Source organism: Cheilinus undulatus, linkage group 11 (genome assembly GCF_018320785.1).
Source record: "Cheilinus undulatus linkage group 11, ASM1832078v1, whole genome shotgun sequence".
NCBI classification, from domain to species: domain Eukaryota; kingdom Metazoa; phylum Chordata; class Actinopteri; order Labriformes; family Labridae; genus Cheilinus; species Cheilinus undulatus.
The window spans coordinates 43,695,713-43,719,856 of NC_054875.1; the positions used below are offsets into that span (position 1 = coordinate 43,695,713).

At 39.1% G+C, this 24,144-nt stretch overlaps 1 protein-coding gene across 5 annotated transcripts in view; it reads left to right on the forward strand.

Annotated features, from left to right (window-relative positions):
* The first annotated feature begins 245 nt into the window (after nt 1-245).
* Nucleotides 246-24,144, forward strand: part of kcng1 (potassium voltage-gated channel, subfamily G, member 1) — an 88,100-nt gene continuing 64,201 nt past the window's right edge. For 2 of the 5 annotated variants that reach the window (XR_005992529.1, XM_041798437.1), the window contains exons 1-5: nt 246-398; nt 2,359-2,500; nt 12,842-12,940; nt 16,338-16,393; nt 16,834-16,888. The gene's annotated coding sequence lies outside the window, so the exon portion shown is untranslated. Of the gene's footprint in view, nt 399-719; nt 751-2,358; nt 2,501-12,841; nt 12,941-16,337; nt 16,394-16,833; nt 16,889-24,144 lie in introns of those variants that run through there. The other 3 variants (XM_041798438.1, XM_041798439.1, XM_041798441.1) reach the window with 3 other exon arrangements.

Sequence of the window (24,144 nt, forward strand, 5' to 3'; positions counted from 1 at the left end):
CTATAGATAAGCACATCCAAGCACCAGGTTCACTTTTGCCAGTAGTTAACAGCCTAACATACTAAAATAGCAAGCTTTTTAGGCAAAATGAATGTCCAAAGACTGATTAAAACGGTCTTAGACTTTTAAGTTATGTAAACATTATTAGAAAGGCAAACAAGCACATAAACTGCAAATTTAAGTCCCAGTCATACCAGTTATTGCCAGTTAAGGTCGTGACCTTTTAAGGCGGAAGGCTGCTAGCTGTTAGCTGCTAGCTAACTGGGCTAGCCGAACTTCACTTCTGAAATGTCTCCGCTTAAGGTACTTGAACGTTGTATTTTTATTTTTTAAAGCAACTTTTAGACAAATGAATGTTCGAACAGACCACAAGAGAAGTCTGCGTACCAGTTAATTTGGTAAGTAAAATAATTTTTTAACTATTTTACACGTTACTGTTAGCTAACAGGTGTTACGGTCTGTGGAGTGACCATGTTAACTGGCGACTTTCTGCCGATTGTGTCTGTGTTCTGTCGTAGTTACAAAATATGATGAAGGGCGGAAAGTGTCCCAACCTCTTCATTTGGTTTTGATTATTTGTCAAAATTAATTAGATCCATTTACAATGAAAACTAGACAGAGAGGCATTCTGTAAGGCGTGGTACGTTTTTAAATTAGCCAAGACAGCTAAAAGTCACCAGTTTACATGGTCACTCTTTGAACCGTAACACCAGTGTAAATGTCAGCAGTTTGTTCCTCAGCAAGCTAATAGTAAGTTAATTCTGCCTCAACCTTTTCAGAGAAGTGTATAACTTTTTAATCTGACTATCATTGAATTTTGCGGCTCAGTTGTCCTGATAAAGCTCAGAACTTTACAGTACAAAAAAAGAAACAAAGAGTAAACTGGCGACAACGACACCACAAGCTCAAGAGTTCAAGGTGGCTACATCTACTTCTAAACAATTTGTGTAGCTTGTGCAGATTTCTGACAACTGGTAGAATTAAAAGTAGTACCTGTATTGGTTATTTACAGATTTTTAGTTTAATCTTTAGTCTTAAGTTTCTTTGTTTCTTTAAGAAACCATTAGCATTAAATAACACATTAAACCAGGTCTTAAAAAAATAATATTGGTCAATCAGTGCCCATTACAGTCTTTGCCTTTTACCTGAGGGATGCATCATTAGGATTTACAGTAAATAAATAAATAGCCTAGTGCTACAAAAGCACAAAAAAGAAACAGAAGAACAGTTATTTGGGGTTATGGTGCTTTGAGTTCTAGGAAATAAAAATAAAACAACAACAGTTTATCACTGCTGCATTTTGGTAAATTTATAGAATAGTAACTAACGTGACATTCAGCTGAAGAGGGTATGCACTGAGTCACTGACATGACGTTTCCTCCAGGACTTACCGCCTCTGTTGGACCGGATGACAAAACAGCTGACACATTGCTGCCATCACTAGGGAAAATACAAATATGAGAGGAAAAACAGAGAAATATCTGCTCAAATGAAGGACATGTGGACATACCGACATGGCTTGTGGTCATTGACATGTGATAAGAAGTAAGGTCTCTTGTCACAAAGCAAATCCTACAATAAATAATTATGGTACTGGTAAAATAAAACAACCATATTATTATATGGCAACTGTAATAGCCTCCTGATTAAATATAATCTAAGAGCAACACACAACTCTTAAACTTTGATAACATAATTTGAGAAGTAGGAAGGAACTGCTCTCTGGCCGGATCTTTCATGTGATAAAAATTACATGAAAATAACTTGTATGTTTACTTTCCCAAGGCCAGCCTTGTTAAACAGATTTTGCTGGAATTTAGTGTCAAACGTGAAAACATTCTATTGGATGATCTTCTTAAATTTAAAATTATTATTTTACCAGAAGCAAACAGGTCAAAGTCTTTTTGGTGTGTGTGTTTTTGTGGCTTTAACAATGATAGTTGACACTGCTTTGTAGCCTGAGTTGTTGGGTGAATGATAGAGATTGTTTTTCAGATTGGGATGTGCACATGCTCAGTAGTTACACTGCAGGATGTGTTATGTTAGTCTTGTGACCTTAGCACGCCATGGTTTCCCTTTTCTGTTCTTTATAACAAACCATGACGGTGACATTTCTCATCTCAGTGACTAATCTACATTAAAAGTAGTATGGAAGAGAAGCTGATCCTGTCCCAGACCAACATGAAAAACTTGTTGACATATTGTTGCCGAAAACCATCATCTATTAAATTTTTCATTGATACAACCCTAAGAAAATGGATCTACACATGCTTTTCTTGCCAAAAGACCATTTTACAAACAGTTAATTTTGTGTTTTATCATGATTTTACATAATATGTGAAAATGTGTCTTGACAAGATGCAGCCAGAGGGAGCAAAGGAGCAAAGGAAGCATCTTTTGAGCAGAGCCTTTTCGAATCAAATCAGCTGACCAGACACGTCACTGCAACGTCACGTGACACTTCTGAAGAAGGCAGCAGAGCGCAGCCGAAACTGTCAAGGTACGAAAACGATAGAGGTCTGTTCATATGAAACTTCAGTATAGAGCCTTTTCAGCTACTTCGTTGCCAGTGTGACCCCTTTTGAACTAAACCAAATGTCAGTTTCTAACCACCTCTGACCATATTACCACTTTTTGCCCTGATTAGCCCAATTTTGCAACCCATTTTTGTCATATTCTGCCACTTTAAATTAATTTTCACCACATTTTTGCCGCTTTTAACCAATTTTGGCTACTTTTTTATACCTTTTTTCTTAATTGTTAGCAAGTTTTAGCTTAACAATTCCACAAAAACAACAGAGACCCGATTACCCCTGATTACCTTTAAATAAGGAGCACAACTATGAACATTTGTGTTAAAACATACTGATTTAAAACAGCAAACATTTTCAATACCAAAAATTTTCTTTCCTCATATCTCCAGATCACTCTAAAGCAGGGGTTTTCAAAGTGTGTGAGAGTCAGCCTCCCCTAAGAAGAACTGATTCATTTGGTGGACCCCCACCCACAAAAATGATTCAAATTGGAAAAACAAAAATTAAACAACATTTCAAACATTTATGTCTAATCTTAAAACATTTTTAACATTAATATATTTTGGATGTTTTGGTTTACAAATGTCCTTAAACATCTGCCTTCCCTCTTATTCAGTTATAATACCATTAAATACCCCTTTTTCATATTTTTGGGCCATTTTACAACTTCTTTTTGCTTCTTTTTCCCCAATTTTTTCATTTTTATCCCATTTTGCCCTTTTTTTTTACCTTTTTGCCCATTTAAGCTACCTTTCATCATTAAATATCCTTTTTTTCCAAGTTTTTTTGCTCATTTTTGTGATGTCTTTTTGACACTTTTTCCCAAGTTTTGCCACTTTTATCCCATTTTTTGGCCTTTTTTCATTTATTGCCACCTTTTGTCCATTTGAGCGACCTTTAATACCACTTGTGTCCCTTTTTCCCAATTTTTGCCTCTTCTTGTTGCCATTTTTGCCTTTTTTCACAATTTTTTGCCACTCTTTGCCCATTTAAACTACCCTTTTCTATTATATACCAGTTGTTTCCTCTTTTTTGCCCGTTTTTGCCATTCTTGACTGCGTTTTGCCCATTTAAGTCACTTTCCACTCATTTTTTTGTCACTTCTCACAAATTTTTGCTAGTTTCTGACCATTTTTCCACTTGTTCTCCACATGTTCCCCCATTTTTTGCTGCTTTTTGACCGTTTTTGCCACCTTTAACCTATGTTTATTGCTACTTCAAGCTGTTTTTGCCTCTTTTTACCTCTAAGATTGTGGCTCTTGCAAAAGTATTTTCAATAATTTGGCTCTTTGGTTGAGTGACACTGCTCTGTAGCATAGTCCTTATAGTAACTAGAAGTTTATCCATTTTGCTCCATGCACAGCAGAGGTTCGCAAAGCAAATCACCTCTTTTCTAGTTTATGCTTCGGCGCCTCCCCTGAAGCTCTGTGGCGCCCCCCAGGGGAGGCCCGCCTCACACTTTGAAAACCACTGCTCTAAAGCACCAAAATGGACTTTTTCTGTAACCCTTTGTCATAATGATCAAAATGTTTGGCCTGTTTTCCCATTTTAGATTTTTGTCTTAAACTTATTTATACACATGTAAACTTCAAAAGATATTTCTGCTCCATATCAGCCCTTCATACTTTACACAGGGGCCTATTAATGTGGCAGATGGTTCATTTTTGTAGTGTATCCATCTTATGAGATTTAAATGAGGTAAAATATGTGGCATATGATGTTATATAATGATTCTTTATCATTTTTAATTTATTGCAGCCTTGATTTTAATAAATGGAAAGGTTAGACAGAATAGTAGAGCAAAGTTTTATAATAAAAGATGTTCCTGTGATGTGCAGCTTTATAACAAGAGCGAGGGGTGGGGGTATACAGAGAACAGCTGTCCTGCTTGAACCACGTTAAGTTAGGACAGCTTATATTTTCATTGTAAATCAAACATGAGACGGCGATGTAAAATAAGTGTATCAAAGGAGATATGCAGCAGCGGACTTTTTCCTCTCTGTGGTCTGCTGCAAACAGCACTCGCTTCCCCAGCCAAAACAGGTGCAGTGTTTTTATCCATGAACGATGTCATACGGCGGTTATGTCCTGATAAAGACGTAGATGTAGTCGGCAAACTAAGGGGAGAGATCCGTCCCGCAGTAGCGTCTGTCTGAAATATATCCACACAGCAGAGAGAGGAGAGAGAGGAAATCCTCTTTCCCTCAGCCGCAAAACTTTAAGCCACTTCTGCAACTTAGTTAGCTAGCAGCTAGCATGTTGAGGACGCTGCCGGGGGCGGACACTGTCAACAGGTGTGCGGGGGGGATTTCAAAATAAAAGTGTAGCTTGAAGCATCCATTTAGATCGATGTTTTGACTTTCCACCGATCTGATTGGATCATCAGTCAACCAATCAGTATATATCAATATACATCGATGAATTGTTACACCCCTACTTCAGACAAGGGTTACCTCTTTTTTCATCCTTGAACTCATTATTGCCACTTGTCACTCATTTTTGCATCATTATAGGTTAAGATAAACTACGGTTATCACAGCTTAATTGATGATTTTTCTGACCTCCATGGACCCCTGTTTAGCAGGACCTCAGAAAGATCTCCCCTTTATCCCTCCTGATGTGCTGGCCTTGCCTGATGGTGCACTCAGGTGGGTTTACCTGCCACATCTACGCCTTACTTCAGCCTCAGTTTTTGACACAAACATGCCCAAAAGTTCTGCACAGTTCTACATTTTAAAATGGACTATTCGTAATAAAGCATGTCTGACATCTTTATCCCAATATTTCTGTAAACAGCACACCCTTCTCAATATTTGTATGCAAATTTAAACTCAGATTTATGTTTAGAGGAGTCCTTATTGAGCAACTTAACACAGGGCAAGACATCTGTCTGCACTTGTAAAACAAATCTATCAACATGTGAAAATAAATCAATAAAATGAGTTTACATTGCATCAATAACTTCATTTAATGTATAAGCGTTTTTTTCTCACTGTGATGTTTAAAGAATCATGCTCTTGAAGCTTTTTTTATTTGTTTGTTTTTTTATTTTATTTTATTTTTTTATTTTTTTATTTTAATATTATATTAGGTCACCTGTCAAGCTGCTGTCATGTTTTTGGTCTTTAAGAGGAAGCCAGAGCACAATGAGAGAACCCACACATGCACGGTAGATAATGGAAACCTCCACAGAGAAAGGCTCCTGGCCAACAGGGAGCTGAACCAGAAACCTTCCTTCTATGAGGCGTTCACCACCATCCCACCATGCAGCCCTTCTTATGTTCCAAATTCATGACAGACAGTTAACAGGTGACAGGAAGGAGGGTTTGGGCTCAGGAGTCAGAGGTTGAGGCTTCTGAACGTCTCCTAAAACAACTCAGAAACCCCCCCCTCTTCTTCTCCTTCTTCTTGTTCTCCTCCTCCAGCTGGAGCTCCAGTCTTTCCATCCTCTGCAGCAGCCTTTCTGATGCTCTGGCCCTCTCATCTTCCTTCTCCTCCAGAGTCTGTGTGAGGACGGTCACAGACTCCTGAAGAGAGGCCTTTTCTCCCAGCCAGTCCAGCTTCTCTGTCTCCATCTGCTGCAGAGTGTCTTTCAGGCTGACACATTCTCTGAGGAGTTCTGATCTTTCCTCTTCCCACTTGGATTTCTGGTTGGCCAGATCCTTCGTGGCTTTTGCCAGATCCTCCTCCAACTTTGTCGTTGTTTTGCTGTGTTCGCCCAGGAGCCTTGACATTCCTTCCTCCCATTGCCGTCCCAGTCTTGCCTGATCCTCCGTGGCCTTACGCAGAGCAGCCTTCATCCTTAAAGAGTCCTCCTCGTGTTCTGCCAGGAGACGGGATCGCTCCTCGTCATATTGGCTTCTAAGGATCTCTAAACTGTCTTGGACCTGGTCCATTGCTGCTTTGGCTTTGGCCTTTTCGTCCATCTGAGAGACAAGGAACTCAAAGCGTTCTTTCTCCCATGAGCTCTTACTGTTTTTGAACTCATTTTGGACGTCTTTGAGTTCCCTCTCTAACCTGCAGACAGCTTCCTGGTGGCTTGAGATGAGGCTGGATCTTTCCTCCTTCCACGCCTTGCGTTGCGTCTTCTGGTCAGCTTTGGCCTGCTCCATGGAGGCCTTAATCCTGGAGACCTCCTCTTCCCTCAGGTGTTCTTTTGGAGCAGCCGCATTGATCCCTGCCTGGAGATGCAATTTTTCTTTTTGTGCCAGGTCTTCTTTGACCTGGCTGAGCTCCAGCTTCAGTTTGGAGATTTCAGCAGATTTCTCCATCTGACGGGACCTCTCCTCCTCTAATTCTGTCCTCATTTTCTCCAGGTCTTCATGAGCCTGCTTTAGCTCCTTCTTCAGGCGTTCTTTGAGAGCAGCCGTATTGATCTCTGCCTGGAGATACAGTTTTTCTTTTTGTGCCAGGTCTTCTTTGACCTGGCTGAGCTCCAGCTTCAGTTTGGAGATTTCAGCAGATTTCTCCATCTGAGGGGACCTCTCCTCCTCTAATTCTGTCCTCATTTTCTCCAGGACTTCATGGGCCTGCTTTAGCTCCTTCTTCAGAGCGCAGTTCTCATTGCCCAACTTTTCATTCCCCAAATTTTGTGGCCCAGCCAGAAGACAGGACTTTTTCTGTGCCAACTGTCTCTTCAGGTCTTCGAGCTCAACGTTTGCCACGTGGTTTTCAGCTTGCAGTACTTCTATTTTTCCCACCAGCCTTGTCTCATTACGCTCCCACCTCTGACGTTGGCTCTGCAGGGCCATGTTAGCCCGGGACAGTGCACCCTTCAGTCTAAGGTTCTCCTCCCTGAGCTCGGCAAGACAGTCCTCAGTCCCCATTTCCACCACCTCTGCCCGTGCTGTGGCCTGTGTTTTTGGGACCTCAGCATGGAGCAGAAGTGTGTCTGAGGAGACTTGGGCTGCCTGATCCTTTGGCTGCTGCTTACGCTCCTCTGTCCCCACTTCCACCACCTCTGCCCGTGCTGTGGCCTTTTTGGTCGGGACCTCAGCATGGAGCAGAAGCGTGTCTGAGGAGACTTTGGATGCCTGATCCTTTGGCTGCTGCTTACGCTCCTCCGTCCCCATTTTCACCACTTCTGCCCATGCTTTGGCCTTTTTAGTTGGGACCTCAGCATGAAGCAGAAGCGTGTCTGAGGAGACTTTGGCTTTCTGACCCTCTGACCGCTTCTCACGCTCAGGAAGTTGAACTGGGGCCTGGACGGTCTCCCGAAACCTGTCTTCTGCAGCCGCAGACTGAGTCTCCTCAGGAGTCTCTTTAGTTGGTTTGTCTCCGGGCTCTTCTCTGGTATTCTGCTGAGCCGGGACAGACTCCCCAAGCTGCAGGATTACTTTACGTCTTTGTGAATACCTAAATCCTGGATCTTGGGGGTCCTCACAGTCGACTTCAGTTTCCAGACCCGCAGGAAACCCAAAGCTGCATTGGACCTGATTCAAGGGGTCGTCTTCCTCCTCCCCATAATTGTTCTTCTTCTTTTTCTTCTTCTTCTTCTTTTGCTTGGGCTCTGGGTTTTTAACGCTCAGAACAAATGACTCCTGTTCGTCATTTGACCATGATTCCTCATGGGTTTCAGCAGATGTCTGAGACACCATGGTTTCAGGCATCTTTTCTGCTGCAAAAGTTTTTTTGGTGTTTTTCACCACGCTCCACCCGTCCAAACTTTCAGTTTTTGGCACACTTCTGTTCATTTTTGGTTCAATCCAAAAACCTTTGAAAGGATTAAATATCTTGCTGTGATAGCAGGATAAAAACGTGCTGTCAGATTGAATATCGCGCTGTGATAGCAGGATAAACACGTGCTGTCAGACTGGCGTCACTAACAGAACTAATGAGAACTGGTGTTTTGCAGCCTATTTAAGGGCTTCTGGGAACGTTCTTTGATGTCATGTGACCAGTTACAGTGAGATCAAAGTACACGGAATTCCCCCAACATTCCAAAAAAAAAAAAAAAAAAAAAAAAAATTGTGTGCCCAACATTCCGCCAGACAGGAAGTATCCATGTTTACTTTCAAATTAAAATGCAGTAAATAGCAGAAATGTTCAAAATGTTTTTTTTTTGCAATCCTGAATGTCCACTGGGGGTCAGGAAGTGAAGGACAGCCTTAGAAATGACTGGGAACGTAGGAAAGTTAGCACTTTAAAGCTCAAAGTGGAGCTGTACTCTACAATTATCATCAGAGAATGTCTACAAGGTTAAAATAGCTTTGGGTTTTTCACTAGTTTTTGTTTTGATTTTGTGTTTACCATTTTAGTTTTAAATAGTTTTTCCTGCTGGGTCGCTGGTTTAATTTCCTTTTGATTTTGCAAAAATGCTTCATTTCAGTTGAGTTTTTATTAGTTTTAGTGTTAGTTCTAGTTTTTTGGCAATATCAGAAACTTGTCAGGGTTAGTTTCCTTTTTAGTTTCCTAAACATAGAATTTAGTTTTAGTTAGTTATTGTTTGAGTTTTTAAACCTTAGTTTTTATTGAGTTTTAGTGAACTAAAATATTTTTACATTTTAGATTTGGTTATTTAGTTAGTTGTAGTTGACTGTAATAACGTTCAAATACACTAAATACGACCTGGGGCTTTACAAAAGTGTGATTTTTTTTTCCTAAGTGTAACAGATTTACCTGGTGTTTAGGCAATCAATATGAGAATTTAATCAGGCCTGCAGACCTCCTGGTTGGGGGTGTAACCATTCAGTTGTCCAATTAGCAATCCAAACTTTAATCTACACAGTCACCTTTAAGCTATGCTTTTATTCTGAAATCCCCCAGCACACCTAGACAGTTTTTGTTCTGAGGGCATGAGGAAATAAAAATGTTTGGTACTTAAATTGTTTTGTGTTATAAAATCAGCATGTTTAACTACAAATATCCTAATTTAAAGATAATCAGGGCCACTAATCTTTTAGTAACAAGATTAGGTAAAAACCTAGTATATGGCTGATCACAACTATCTGGGATGCCTGCTGAAATTCCTGACTGGCAGAGTGATTTTGTCATTATTATTTTTTGTTAGCTAAATTTATTTTGGCTCCTCAAATGAACATAACTACATGCTGTCCTCTCTCTCTCTTTCTCTCCTCTTAATAAAGCTCTTTTCTGTGTACATATAAAACCCTACAGAAACATGTGTCAGACTTCACTGATAGACAGACAGTGTCAGTGGAGATTAAATATTTTTTTGTAAGATTTAAGTCTTTAATAGTATTAATATTATATTAACAATAAAACACTAACTGTTAATGAACGGTTTATTCTAAAATAAAATAAAAACTGCAGCAGGTTTCATGAAAATTTCTAATTCTCCTCAGACAGGTGTGTAAAGGTCTTATTATGTGTAAAATATTGCAATTGCAATTTAATAGACTATTTTTTTAAGTTCGTCATCTCATGTATTTTTCAACAAACTCCAACAACAAATAAATCTGTTAAAACAATTTAAGACGGATTGAAGGAGAGCTGAATTTAAAAAAAATCAAAGTATGATTATTTTTACTCATACTGCAAATTTCATATGAATTTTTGTGTTGAAGGAAATGATTATTTTTATTTCATCTTTTTTTAATTAATAAAAACAAAAATAAGAAAGGTGGGAATTAAGCAAACTTGTCAAAAAAATGCCACTTGAATGTGTGCATGATGTGCACTTAGCTGTTTTTTGACACACACTTTAGGTTTAAGAAATTTTGCACCATCTGCAATTTGAAAATCACAGTAGAACATCGAACTATTTCATCTAAATTTTTGTTTTATTGCTCAGTCTTAATATAGAGCCTGGTTTAAAAAAACAATTCTTCATGGCATAGTTAATGCCTTTATGGGAACACACTGTACAGGGGTTGATTTTTTATATCTTGCTCATTTTGGTTTAAAGAAGATTGATTTATGCATTATTAGAGGTTAAGCTAATAAGACTGCTAGCCAGCACACTGCAGCTGCCTAAACTCTAGCTCTTTCTCTGTCTCTAGGTTGACCCAAAGTTAGTTTAAGACAGTGATTTCAACATGATGGCCACGATGGATTTGACTCAAAAGCTCTCTTCAGTATTCTGATATAATAATAATAATAATAATAATAATAAAAACTTTATTATAATGATAACTTTATTTATGTATCACACTCAATAGTCAGGAAGCTGAGCGATGTGCATGCAGACTCTGTCTCACTTATGTAAACAGGTTCAGGCTACAGGCAGCACTGCTGTCACAGGTACACCGCCATGACACCTGAGTTAGACGCAGTGCGAGGCAGACATGTCTGCTGATAACTGAGGTTACAGTTGCGGGTCTGAGAGTCACAGCTGCTTGACAAAACTCTGCTTCATTTAATTAGAAGGTACAAGCACAGGGCTGCTCATGTACACTAAACTTCACTTTGGACTTCACCACTGTTGGTAAAGTTCAAGAAGTTTACAGAGACATCTACCTGTTCTCTCTTCACTTATCCTCCTCTTCCTCCTCCTTCTTATGTGTGTCAGAGGGGTGAACCCAGCATCTGATGACAGCCTGTCTCTCTCCTGCTCACTCATACCTGCTGCACAGAAACTCTCTCCTATAATTTCATCCGCTGTGCTCCTTCCTCTCTCAACAATCGTCAACTTCTACCATTGTTTAGTTTTTGGATTTATGATAAAACTCCTTAAAATGTTTTAAAATCAGATTGTGGATGAAAACAAAGACAGCTGATATTGAAAGATGATTTAATAAAAGGAAAGCCACTGATGACAACACTGAAGCAGAAATTTTATTTAGAGGGAAAGACACCAGTGAAACAGCTAATAAAGTGGGATTTGTGTAATACTAATAACAATAAATCCACAGTGATGACCATTTTTAAATAAAAGGAAGATGGAAATTAAGAGTAGTATCTTTATTATTGCAACAAGGAATATGATGATTAAAAGCAATGCTTATTTTGTGACTTTTTTAAGATAGAAGCCAGTTTTGCTGAAAGATGAAGGTCTGTGATATATTTTAGTCAGTTGTCCTTGAAGAAACCTTAAGAACTGTGTCTTTCGTATGCAACTATGTCAGGTTAAATTACAAATTGTAAATACTTTGTATTTTTTATGATTGTAGTAATATTTTTATTTACTTTAAGAATATTATTATTATTATTATTATTATTATTTATTGGGGGGGGGGGGGGCATACCAGGGTCTGCTTTGGGCCTCACTTTGGCCAGGGGCGGCCCTGAAAAGAGGGTAAGATTTAAAATTCAAAAAACAGATTAAAGATTAGGGTTTAATGATTTGCAAAAATAATCTAATTGTGATTTTTTTTCCCCAATATTGTTATTGCGATTTAATGTGTGATTATTTTTTTGGTTCTTCATCTTATGTTTTTTTTATTTCAACAAATACAAGCAATAAACCATTCTATATGTAACCTACATTGAGTAACATGAATGTAGATAGAAGACTCTGCTCTAAATATGCTCCCTGGGTTAGTCTGCAGCAGCTTTGACTGTCCAGGGAGCACATTGCTAGAAACTTCCAGATGGATAGATACAATTATGACAGTGTGTTCTGAAAACAATAAAATATTTAGAGGCAATTAATCCATAGTAGTATGAATCGTTATATGAGGGTGCAACAAGCTTTATGCTGTAAAGGAAGTGGCTGGGGTGGAGGAGGTTACGCTTTCCCAGCAGCAGCAGCAGCGTGGTGCATCAGCATTAATGCAAGCAGGGATTAGTGAGAAGTATTTCATATTTACAAACACCGCTATGTTCTCATTTTGATTAAGAACAAATGCATAAAATTCTAAAAGGAGGATTTTTTTAAACCATTCTAAAAATTGGAACTTGAATGTTTGCATTGGGTACACAAAATTTTGCATAAAACTGGTATTTTGACACATTTCAAGTTGAAGAAATATTGCACATTCTGCAATTTGTAAATTGCAGCATGCCATATTGTGATTTAACCTAATTTGCAATTCATTTCCCAGCCCTATTAAAGACCAGTACAATTTCACAATTTCTTTTTCCTGATATCATTCAACCCCACTATGTTTTTGATGAATTTCATTCTTGTTAAGACCTGGAAAAATGCAAAATAACATGATAAATCTGTAACAGTCAAATACTGTGATTTTTTAATCATTTAAAATTCATGCATAGGTGAAGATAAAACCAGTGAGTAATCATTACACCGGCAGACTAACCCACTACATGCCATAAATGCAGCTCCTATTCTTCCCTCAAAGTATTTAATTATCAAACTTAGACTGTCTGCTTTTTCCCTGAGATTAAAAATGATTTTTAAGCTTAACACATGCTGTCATAATGTTTATTTTTTCTATTATAACCAGATGGTGAAAAAAGCCCCTCTTGCTGTGAGGTGAGTGCTGACATTGGCTCTGAAGTGGACCTGATGCTCATTAAAACCGAGGAAACAACAGACTGCAGAGGTAAATACAGCTGCCGCCCACCACCAACAACAACAACACAACACACCACTTCATTTCTTTAGTCTCCTCCACCGGCTCCATGTCAGAGTTCCTGTGTTTACATAATACTCCTCTTTAACAGCAGTCCACTCCTGATACAGGACTAATTTGGATATTTAAACAAAATATCTAGATTTATAAAAAATATTTGTTTCAAAAAGGCTAATTACATTTATGAAATAGTCAGATAATTGCATTTGAAAAGCTGATTTAAAGTCATATTTTGCCTTTTTTACTATAAAATATAAACCATCTTCATCTTAAGCTAAAACATCTATCAAATAGACCTCCTAAGATATCCTATAAGAGGTTTTCTCTGTCTTCCACTGTACAGATTCCCCATAAACATGCCTCATACTGTTACTTTAGTGTAGTTTCCTGTGTTTTCCACAATGACTTGCAGCAGCGAACAGTGGGTGTGAGCTGGTTGCCTTTAATCAAAGGTGGGCGTGTGTGTGTGGGCGAAGGCAAGGTGCTGTTTTCTGATCATTGTACCATATGTACCATGACCGTCTCACCCTGCACATAAAATACCCAGCATCTTATATTGTGTCATAGTGCACTGGTGGAGAAACTCAGGCTTGTTCTGTGAGAGATTTCTCTGTTCATTGTTTGAGTTAGAGATGAAATTCAGAAAGAGATTCTTGTTTTTTAACCAGACTAGCAGGTTACCTATAGGTCGGATCAAGGTAGGGGACTCGTCCACTATTTTAGTCTGACAGAGGCCCTTCTCACTCATGAACTCCTACAACAATTTCAAGAACATTTCAGGACAGGTTGCTCCAGAAATCTGTTACTCCTTTATAGATGTCCCTCACAGTTAGAACATTTCCCCGGTTAGACGGAGGGGAGGGTGGTCTCTGGAGGCAAGACACAACATAAAAATGACCCCTAAGAAATCTTAGTAGTGTAACGTTTACATGATGGTATAATATTACTACATGTCAGGGCTGGGCAATTAATCAAAATTAGATTAAATCATAATATGGCCTGATGCAATATTCAAATCCCAGAAGGTGCAATATTTCTTTAACCTTAAATTTGTGTCAAAATGTCGGTATAAAACTTTTTTTTTGCAGCAGAGATGCTATGCATTACATATCATGCAATCATTAAAGTTCAATTAAATTCAAATTTTTTTAGAATAGTTTACAAAAAATCCTGCTTCATTTTTTGCACCTTTTTCTCATTAAAAAAGAGAATGACAGGAATTATAACTCCCTTCAATGCAACAGTTCATACCTAATTTGCAATACGAGTAAAAATCATTCCGATTCAGTATTTTTTCAAAAGTGTTCAGCCCTTGTTATATTGTGTTGGTTGTAACAGCAAAGGATTTATTGCTTGTGTTTTGTTGGAAAATACATAAATGAGAAACTTATGGAACTAGAAAAGCACTCGGAGAGCGCAGACCTCTGCCATTTGCCCTATCTCCCAATAGTGAAGAACCCTTCCAAAAAAAAATCCTGGATCCATCCTCATGTGGCCCCCGCCACGGCATTTGCCGATTACTTCCTCCCCAATGGGGTGGAAACACAGGGAGGTAAAGCATTGGCTTCGCTACATGTGCCAACAGATGCACCCATGGTCTCACCGGACGACTGGAAGTCATGGCAGAGGGTGAATATTCCTCTATTCCTCCCAGCATTGTGAGTATTCTCGCTACAATTCGCTGTCCTTCTCTCTGTTACGCTCCGACTCATCTCCTCGACCGGGCGTGTGTCTTTCAAACTCTATAAACTCCAAAACTTTGAATAGAAACACACCAAAAAATGCTGCTGGGATTGAAGTTACTCATGTCCGCCATCTCCTGGTGTAAAGTGGTAACAGCGCAGACCTCCACCATTAGCCCTATCTCCCAATAGCACAGAATCCTTAAAAATATTCCTGGATCCAGACAGTGATGCGGATCAGTCTCAAAATCTAATCAGTTCTTCCTTTTGCCATTTCTGACATTTCCTGAAAATATCAACATCTGTCCACAACTTTTTGAGTTATGTTGCTAACAAACAAACTAACTAACCAACTAACTAACAAACAAATCTACCTGATCACATAACCTCCTTGGCGGAGGTAATTATGGCATATTAAGTCGCAATTGCAATAGTGGGGGAAAAAAATCACAATTAGATTATTTTCCAAAATTTTTCAGCCCTAATGTCATTGGAGGTATACACAGAGTTAACTCATGAGAACAATAACCAACCTACTGGCAAGTAAAGGGGTGAATACCACCTTCACTGCATGCACAAGAATTAAACTGGACCATTCAAACAGCCTGGGAAGGCTCCTCAAGGGTGAGGAGCTCGGACATCCAGAAGGATTTCAAAGTAGAGCCGCTGCTCCTTCATGTCGAAAGGAGCCAGTTGAGGTGGTTCGGGCATCTGATCAGGATGCCTCCTGGTCGCCTCCATGTGGAGGTCTTACAGGCATGTCCAACTGGGAGGAGACCCTGAGGCAGACCCAGAACTCACCGGAGGGATTATATATACCATCTGGCCTGGGAGTGCCTTGGAATCCCTCAGGAGGAACTGGAAAATGTTGTAGGGGAGAGGGATGTCTGGGTTGACCTGTTTCACCTAGTGCAACCATGACCCAACCCAGGATAAGCAGAAGAAGATGGATGGATAGATGGAGGTCTAATATGACTATTTTATGCATCAATTTGACCCCATACATTTAAAGTTGCTCTGTAAACTAAAGTTTATTCCAAAACATGCACATGCATCATTAGAGAAATAACATTTCTACCAACTGCATTACCACAAACCACAACGTTAACAGTTAATTTATAGCTGTCCTTGTTTACTTTTGGGACAACAGCCCCCCCCCCCCCCCCTTTTTTTTTTTTTTGCGATTGCAAATTTATTTACTTAGCTACTCCTTTATCGTTTGCATTCCCTCTTCCATTGTTTATTTCCTATAAGGCTGATACTAGCAGCAGCCTACACAGATCAGTCTAGCTTTACTTATGCATATGCAAAAAGCCGTAAACATCTGTTCTGTCCTCTCCAAACCATGTTATAATCTGCTTCAATGACAACTGTAGTTAACATTACCAGCTGAAAACTCAGCATGTAAAAGTTTTTATTTACTTACATCAACCTAGCTTTAGTACATCTCAGAGCAGCTTCTTTGGCTGTAGACTCACTCTTTAAAAGGGGCTAAAAGCAGTCACTGATGGTTGAAGTGAATGTCCTTTGTAACTAATGTCACATGCCACAGGAGCTATAAATAGCTGTGATGGCAACTCGTAGCAAAACAGTTTGAAGGGAGCTTCATTTATTAAGAATTCATTTGTGAAAGTGCAGTGTGAAATTTCCCTCCATAATCCTGTGCCTTTAACATGTCCTTGCAGAAATGCTGATTTTAAAGAGGCCGACGAAGAGCTCTGCAGGTCTTGGAAACACTAAGGTTGGTGATGTTCAGGACACTTAAACTCAAGTAAATGTTGGGAAAGATGTGAAGATGTGAGATGTATTTTTTTAATCTATCATGTGATAAATTCAACTAATGATGATCCTGATATCCAGCATTTGTGGAGGATAAATAGTGACTGTGTTGTGCTTTTATGGCCCTAAACCTTCGCACAGTCACTTAAAAAGCATGAAACCAGAGAGCAGTAGAGAATGTGAGAACATATTTTGATTGCCTTCAGAATCCTGAATTAATGTGGGTACTTCCTCCTGCCACAGTAAAATCAATCACATGCTGCTCTCACTGAAGCCGGTGCTTTATCTGCTGTTTGTTTACACCTCTACAAACAGTGTCTGGACATTCCAAATGCAGTATCGTATTAATGGTGTGAAGGCGTTTACTTACACTGGGTTGCTTTTGTGTGTCTCATGTTACAGCTTAATTGCCGTTGTGGAAACGTTGTTTTGGGGGGTTCGACGTGGAGAGCTGCCTGTAAGTCAGAAATTACCTCTCACATTACATGAGCACTCAGCTTCATGGGTGTCTCAGAGGGACAGGAAAGTGGCATCAATGGTTCCATCTCAGAAATGAAACCATTTACAAACTACTTTCCTCCTGTCTGCAGACCAGCGTTTCTTCTCTTTCTGTCACCCTCACACATTACACTTCATATAAACAGGCATACAATGTTTCAGCAGAAAAAAAACCCTTTAAAAGTTTCAGTTGCTGACTTCGGTTGTTGTAATGGTGCCAAATAAAAGTTTTATGGGGGTTGATTCTCCGCTTGGGCATACTCAACTATATCAGCTTTTTACTCTTGATTTTAAAGTTAAAAGGTAAAAAACTTGACCAAATATTCTACCATATTTGCTGTGCTTTCTGGGAAAAAATCTGTTGTTCAGTTTGTCGACAACTTTGATGCAATCTTTGCAAAATTTAATACAACTTTTTGTGAAGCTAAACCCCTCACACCTTTGATCCTTCCGCCTTTCTCTGGTGATGTACTACTGTTAAAAATTCATGATTAGAAGTTGTATCACCACCCCACATAATTGACTGTTTAATTGGTGCTTTTATGTTTTTTAAACTAAAGAGAGGCTTCTGTTTTGCCATAAAGCCCAGATCCGTGAAGGGGGCAGTGATGGTTGTCCTTCTGGAACTTCTCCACTGGATCTCTGGAGCTCAGTCAGATTGACCATCAGGTTCTTGGTCATCTCTCTTACTAAAACCTTTCTCCCCAATAGCGTAGTTGGAATAGGTGGCCAGCTTTTGGAAGAGTCCTGGTTCTGCCAAATTTCTTCCATTTGAGAATCATGGAGGCCGCTGTGCTCTTGAGAGCCTTCAGTGCAACAGATTTTTTTTGTAGCTTTCCCTAGATCTATGTCTAGCAACAATCCTGTCTCTGAGCTCTGCAGGCAGTTCCTTTGACCTAATGGCTTAGTTTTTGTTCTGCTTTGCATTATCAGCTGTGAGGCCTTCTATTGAGAGGTGTTTGCCTCTCCGAATCATGTTCAATCAAGGTGTGGAAACATCTAGTAAGATCATAAGAAATGGAAGGAACATGGGATAAAATTCAGGTGTTTTCGCAAAAGACTCAAGGCAGGGGTGTCAAACTTTTTCCACTGAGGGCCGCATATAGAAATATACAAGGATGTTCGGGCCACTTTCAAATGCCTCATCTTGAGGATTGGAAAGTTAGTGATACCAATCTTATTATGGTTAAGATATGCTTAGTGATTGGGTATGTTTAAATGGCTAGTAAATCATTGACAAGGCAAATAGCCAGTCATTTTAAGGCTTTTAGTGCGGCCCTGGACTGGTTCTGCCCTTAAAACACCATCTGTACCGCCATCAGGGCATTATAAATCCAAACATTATTATTATGTTGGTTGCCAATATATTTTCCACTTGCGGTGTTACCTTGATTTAGTCGCAAAAAACTCAAATCAATAAATTATTCTTGTCAAAATGTTTGTTTACAGAAACAGCATGGTGGCACTGCCTTGTGCTGAACCCAAGAAGTACAATACAGTCAAGCGTCATGATCAAATGTGGGCCATATTTCAATTAATGTCAAGAATTTGCTGCGGGCCAATCAAAAATGGATCAATTCCCACATTTGGCCCCCAGGCCATAGTTTGGACACAGCCGAGGCTGGTCAAAAGTTGCATAGTGGAAGAGACAGAATTTCTAAAAATGTCTGATATCACTCAAGCTTTAACCAGTACTTTCTACTGTCATGGTAATATAAACCAGTGGAACCAATATAACCATATAAAATGCCACTACATGCACCATCATTACTGCAGGTGCAGCTGGACGTGGATTTTTATCACCCAGTGCAATAGTAAATTTGCACCTGTTTCTACAATAGTTACCACATTACTGCCACAAGCGTGCTGGTGTGCACAGCAGCACAGACCAGACTGGTGGCTCCAGTTTTACCAGCTTTTCTCCCTCATATGTTAAATCGACTATTCAAAGAAAGCAGTATTACTGACCTTTTAAATCTGGCATCACCCATCTTTTCCACCTCTGCCTGGATGACAAAAGCAGCCTGTTACCAAGTGGTAATCTTTGTATTGCACATTTTGTACACAGAAAGTTAAAAAAGCTTAAAGTGTCAGTTTTATGTACCTGTATAAAGCATAGCATTTTCAACAGACTGTGACTTATATTTTGGATCATATAGTTGTTTTTGTAAACTTGTAAAGCTCTTCCTGCTTTTCACCCAGCTCAATTTCTGCTCTAGTTAAAACAAATTCTACCTGCATAGTATCACCATGATAGTATTCAAACATTCCCCTTAAGTTCAGTTGTCAGAGAAAACTCTTACAACCACGTTCATGGTTGTTACTTACAAAGTCCTGTTTAATCTTCAACCCAATATTTTCACAATTTCAGAGACAAGCTGAAGAACTGAACTAAAGTTGCTATATCATTAATTGTTTGTGCCACAGACACAATAAAGCCGTGTATTTATGTACATTTTCACAACCATCAGATTCGTTCCCTTCCTCCCACATATCTCATGTGCTCCCTTTGCAAAGGTGAGAAATACAATGACCTTTAAGTATTAATGTATCATATCTGACCTTTCTCTCATTATAAGTCCTGCTGCCCATAGCTTTTTCTGAAAGTCCATATTGTCTTTGAGAGCAGATTGAAAAAAAGAGAGAAAAAAATCCATCTGCCGGGTTGAAAACAGACACAGAGAGCCTCCTGTTCCTCCGTCTCAGTTAATGTTGAGACCAAGACCTCATTTACATCCTGCAGAGACTGTGTCACTCTGAGTCCAAATGGTGTGAGTAACCTTGTTTCAGAAGAAATAACACGTTTTAATGACGGTCAGACACTCTGGGTTTGGAAAAAAATCAAATAGTTGGCGCCATCTTCCAGCGAGAAAACCGTCACGCCCGATAACAAGCTGTGGAGTTCAGATTATATGTAGAAAAAATTAACATATTTGCTTTTAATTGAACAAAATGATATTTTTAATGTCTACTTTTTTCGTGGAGTTTCCTGTTTAGTTTCATCTGTAAAATGGACAATGAGTAGATGGTCTGAATTAAAATACAGAGTTAATGCACTGAATTTAAGAGAGGTGAGCACTTTGGTAATCCCTAAAGTTAATTCGAATGCCAGATTACTTCAAAACGATTGAACAGTAAAATAAGAGTTATCAAATTGTCCACTAATGGAGACGTACCTTGCACCGTCCCAAAGGTATGAGAATATAGAAAGGACAAGAAGTGGTTCCTAATAAAGCGAAAACAAAAATAGAATATCACCCATAATTTACCTAAAAAAGGTAAATTTCCAGTCATCTTATACAAAGTAAAATACTTTAAGAATTTCTTTTTAGGTTTTTATCTACATTATTACGTCTTACAGCTCACAAAAATAAACAATCCACCATCCTAAAATATCAGAATGGTGTGAAAAATTTTTTGCAAAGATGTCCTGAGCCTTCATCTTCTCACTCTGGTCCAGTTCACACAACTGCAGTCATAGGGAAGACTACTGACTGGTCTATTGTCCCGAGGAAGGTAAGCCGCAGGGTCACTGCTGAAAGGCAGGCTGCTCTTAGAGGCTGTATCAAAGCAGATTCATGGAAAGTTCACTGGAAGGGAAAAGTGTGGTAAGAAAAGGAGCACAAACAACAGTGATGAGCCTTAAGAGGATTGTCAAACAAAGCAGATGCAAGAATTTAGGGGTGGACTGAGGCTGGAGTCAGTTGATCAAGAGCCGCCACACAGGTCCAGGATGTGGGCTTTAAGTTTGGTGTTCCTAGTGTGGAGCCACCCCGAACCATCGATGTCTCACTTGGGCAAAGGAAAAAAGATCTTGACTGTTCAGTGGTCCAAAGTCCTGTTTTCAGATGAAAATCAATTCAACTTTTTCATTTGGAAATCAAGGTCCCAGAGTCTGGAGGAAGATCTAAGAGGCCCAGAATCCAAGGTGCTAGAAGTCCAGTGTTTTCAGTTTACACACTCAGTGATGGTTTGGGGTGCCATGTCATCAGCTGATGTTAGTCCACTGGTCTTAATCAAGGTCAAAGTCAATGCTTTCAGCCTTCTCCCAGGAAATTTTAGAGCACATCATGTTTCCATCTGCTGTGAAGCTTATGGAGAAACTGATTTCCTTTTCTAGCAGGACTTAGCACCTGTCCACAGTGAATCCAAAACCATCAGAAACTGGTTTGCTGACCATGGTGTTACTGTGATTGACTTGCCAGCCAACTGATCTGACCTAAACCTCATAGAGAATCTTAGATGAGAGACACCAGACTCAACAATAAACACAAGCTGAAGGCTGCTATCAGAACAACCTGGGCTTCATAAGACTGCAGCAGTGTCATGGACTGATCGCCTCCATGCATCACATTGATGCAATAATTTATGCAAAAGGAGCTCTAACTAACTACTGAGTGGATAAATTAGCATAATTTTCCAGAATTTCATCTAATTTTATTTTAGATCCTCTTGGACTGGTGTTTTGTGATATTCAGATATTTTGAGATAATAAATTTTTATTTTTGCCATAATCATCAAGATTAAAACTAAAAAGTCTTGGAATATATAATATAGGAAAACAGGAAAAATACTAACTTACATGATATTCTAGTTTATTGCGATGCACCTGTATAATTATGTACAATTTAAAACACGCTGAAAACATAATGGTGATATTGACTACAAGACTTTTACTGATAAGAAATGTTGCACCTGCACAATAAGCACTGGTTGCAGGGGAAAGCATAAATTCAAATGTTGTATTCATGAATAAGTGTTTGGGTTAAATTATCAACCAGACAACTTAAAGAAAGAACATTTTTATGCACATAATGCACGCACATAATAACCATTATCAGAGCCTCACATCCCAGAAACAAAGGAGCCCATTAAATGGCACACAGCGGAGCAGATAGAGGAGGGTCTGCACAGATTGCAGAGAGAGGAGAGCTGTTATTTTGTAAAGCTATAATCAAAGAGGTAGTGATCAACAGACAGACCTGCTGAGTTATAAAATGACATCTCTTTAACACTGACGGGTGACACTGAATTGTCTCGCTTGAAGTAGACTACAGAGACAGAAGACTGAAAAAAGTGGCCTTTTTTCCTGCATGTTTTTGTTGTTTCCCTAGGCAATTATTATTTTTTCTTTAATCAGTATGTGCTTCTGTGAAGCTTAATCTGAAAAACAAAGCCGCTCCAACTAGTGAAGAAAACAGAAGGGAAGCAGGCAGCAGCTTTACCGACTTAATGAGGCCTGACTAATTGGGTATTCAGTGAATCTAAGCCCTTTGACAAACAGGTCATATTCAGAGTTCAGCGTAAAGGGAATTCTTAATCCTCTCCATTGACCTCAACATAATTAGAAACCAAATCTGCAGGAAAATGAAGCTCCATTTGCATTAAATCTTTAACATAATACCTACATGACGTGTAAGCAGTGGTAAATTCTTCCAACATTAGAAATTAAATTATACAAACCTTATTTTTATTTGAAAAAGACATGACAGAATATATACTCTGAAAATGTTTCAGTCCTTTCTATAAATGACGGTACACACGGAAGGAAAGAAGCACTCAAGAGCCACTCTGTCATCACTTTCCTGAAGAAGATTTCAGTCCTCCATCATCCCTGCCAGATGGATCCATTAATTTTACCCTTAAATATGCAGCATAACCCATTTGCATACATAGCTCTATATTCACCATACCCAGAGTACATCTCACTGTGCTCCTCCACTTTTCCTATCTAACCTGAAAATCTTCAAAGATGCAGCCATATACATTAGAGGTAGTTTAATTTCTATGTACAGATTCCACAAAGGAATTTAGAATCTGCACATAATGGTCTAGATCATCAGCATGGTCTGGTCTCTGCTTGTCGTACATTTGTTCTCTGAGCTGTTCAGACCAATCACGTCAGCAGGCTTTGGTTTATAGTAAAAAACATCCCTCTGAGGGCAACAAAACCAGACAGAACTTTATCTGTGCTTTGACACCCTGGCTCACATCAGCTGTTATCTATCCATCCATCCATTATCAACACTGCTTATCCCATCCGGGGTCATGGGAGCTGGAGCCAATCCCAGCCGCAACTGGGTGACAGACAGGGTACGCTGGACTGGTCCCAAACATTTCGGTTTATGTTTTGTTGTGATTATTCCTATACAGACTCAGTTTAGGATGGTACCAGGATACATTATATGCAAATGATTTTGCTCCACTGAGCCACATTATTGTCTTCAACATGACTGATGTGTATTCTTGTCTTTTTCTTATATGGTATTTTAAAGAGTTGTATTTTTTCTAGCGGTATTCTCTTCAATCAAATCAAAGGAATTAGTACAAAACCACTGAAAATTCCTGTTTTCGTCCCACGCCCTATTTCTATCTCTTTAGTGCCTGTAAGAAATATATATCTCCTTGGATGTTGTACCCTTTAATTGAATTTATAAATCAATCATGGTCAGTATAATTTGGCTTTTTGGCAAAAAATTACAAAAACACAGTTAATGTCAAAGTGAAAACAGGTTTTTACAAACTAATGTCAATTTAATAAAAAAATATGTTTGAGGGACCTCATTTAAAGTGACTTACCTAATTCAACCAAAGTCCAGCCAATTGGTGCAAGTAGTCTCACAAGTAGTTAAATGGGGATTTTTCAGTAACTTTCTCTGAGTTGCTTGGAGTGTTCTATTGTTTTCATGGTGTAATGGTAGCCAGGATTACTGATTAACCAGTGACCGGACCTATCAGACACAGGTGTCTTTTCACTCCAGTCACCTGAGTGCAGTGAATGTGTCTCAAGTGACTGGAGTATAAAGACACCTGTGTCTGGAAGGTCCAGTCATTGGTTGATCAGTATTCCTGGCTACCATTACACCATGAAGCAAAATAACACTTCTAGCAACTCAGAGATAAGGTTACTGAAAAGTAGAAGTCAGGGGATGGATACAGAAAAAAGTTAAGGCACTGAAGGGAGAGACTCTGCATACAAGAACTGTTTCCTGGGTTCTTCACCAGTCAAAGCTTTATGGGAAATTGGCAAGGAGAAAGCCACAGCTGAAAACTCTTTAAATCTGGACTAGAGTTCACCGAAAGGCACGAGGGAGTCGCCATGGTCAAGCAGAAGAAAGTTCTTTGGTCTGATGAGACCAAAGAAGGGCTTTTTGGCTATCAGACAAGACACCAAACACTGCACATCACAAAAAACACACCATCCTTACTGTAAAG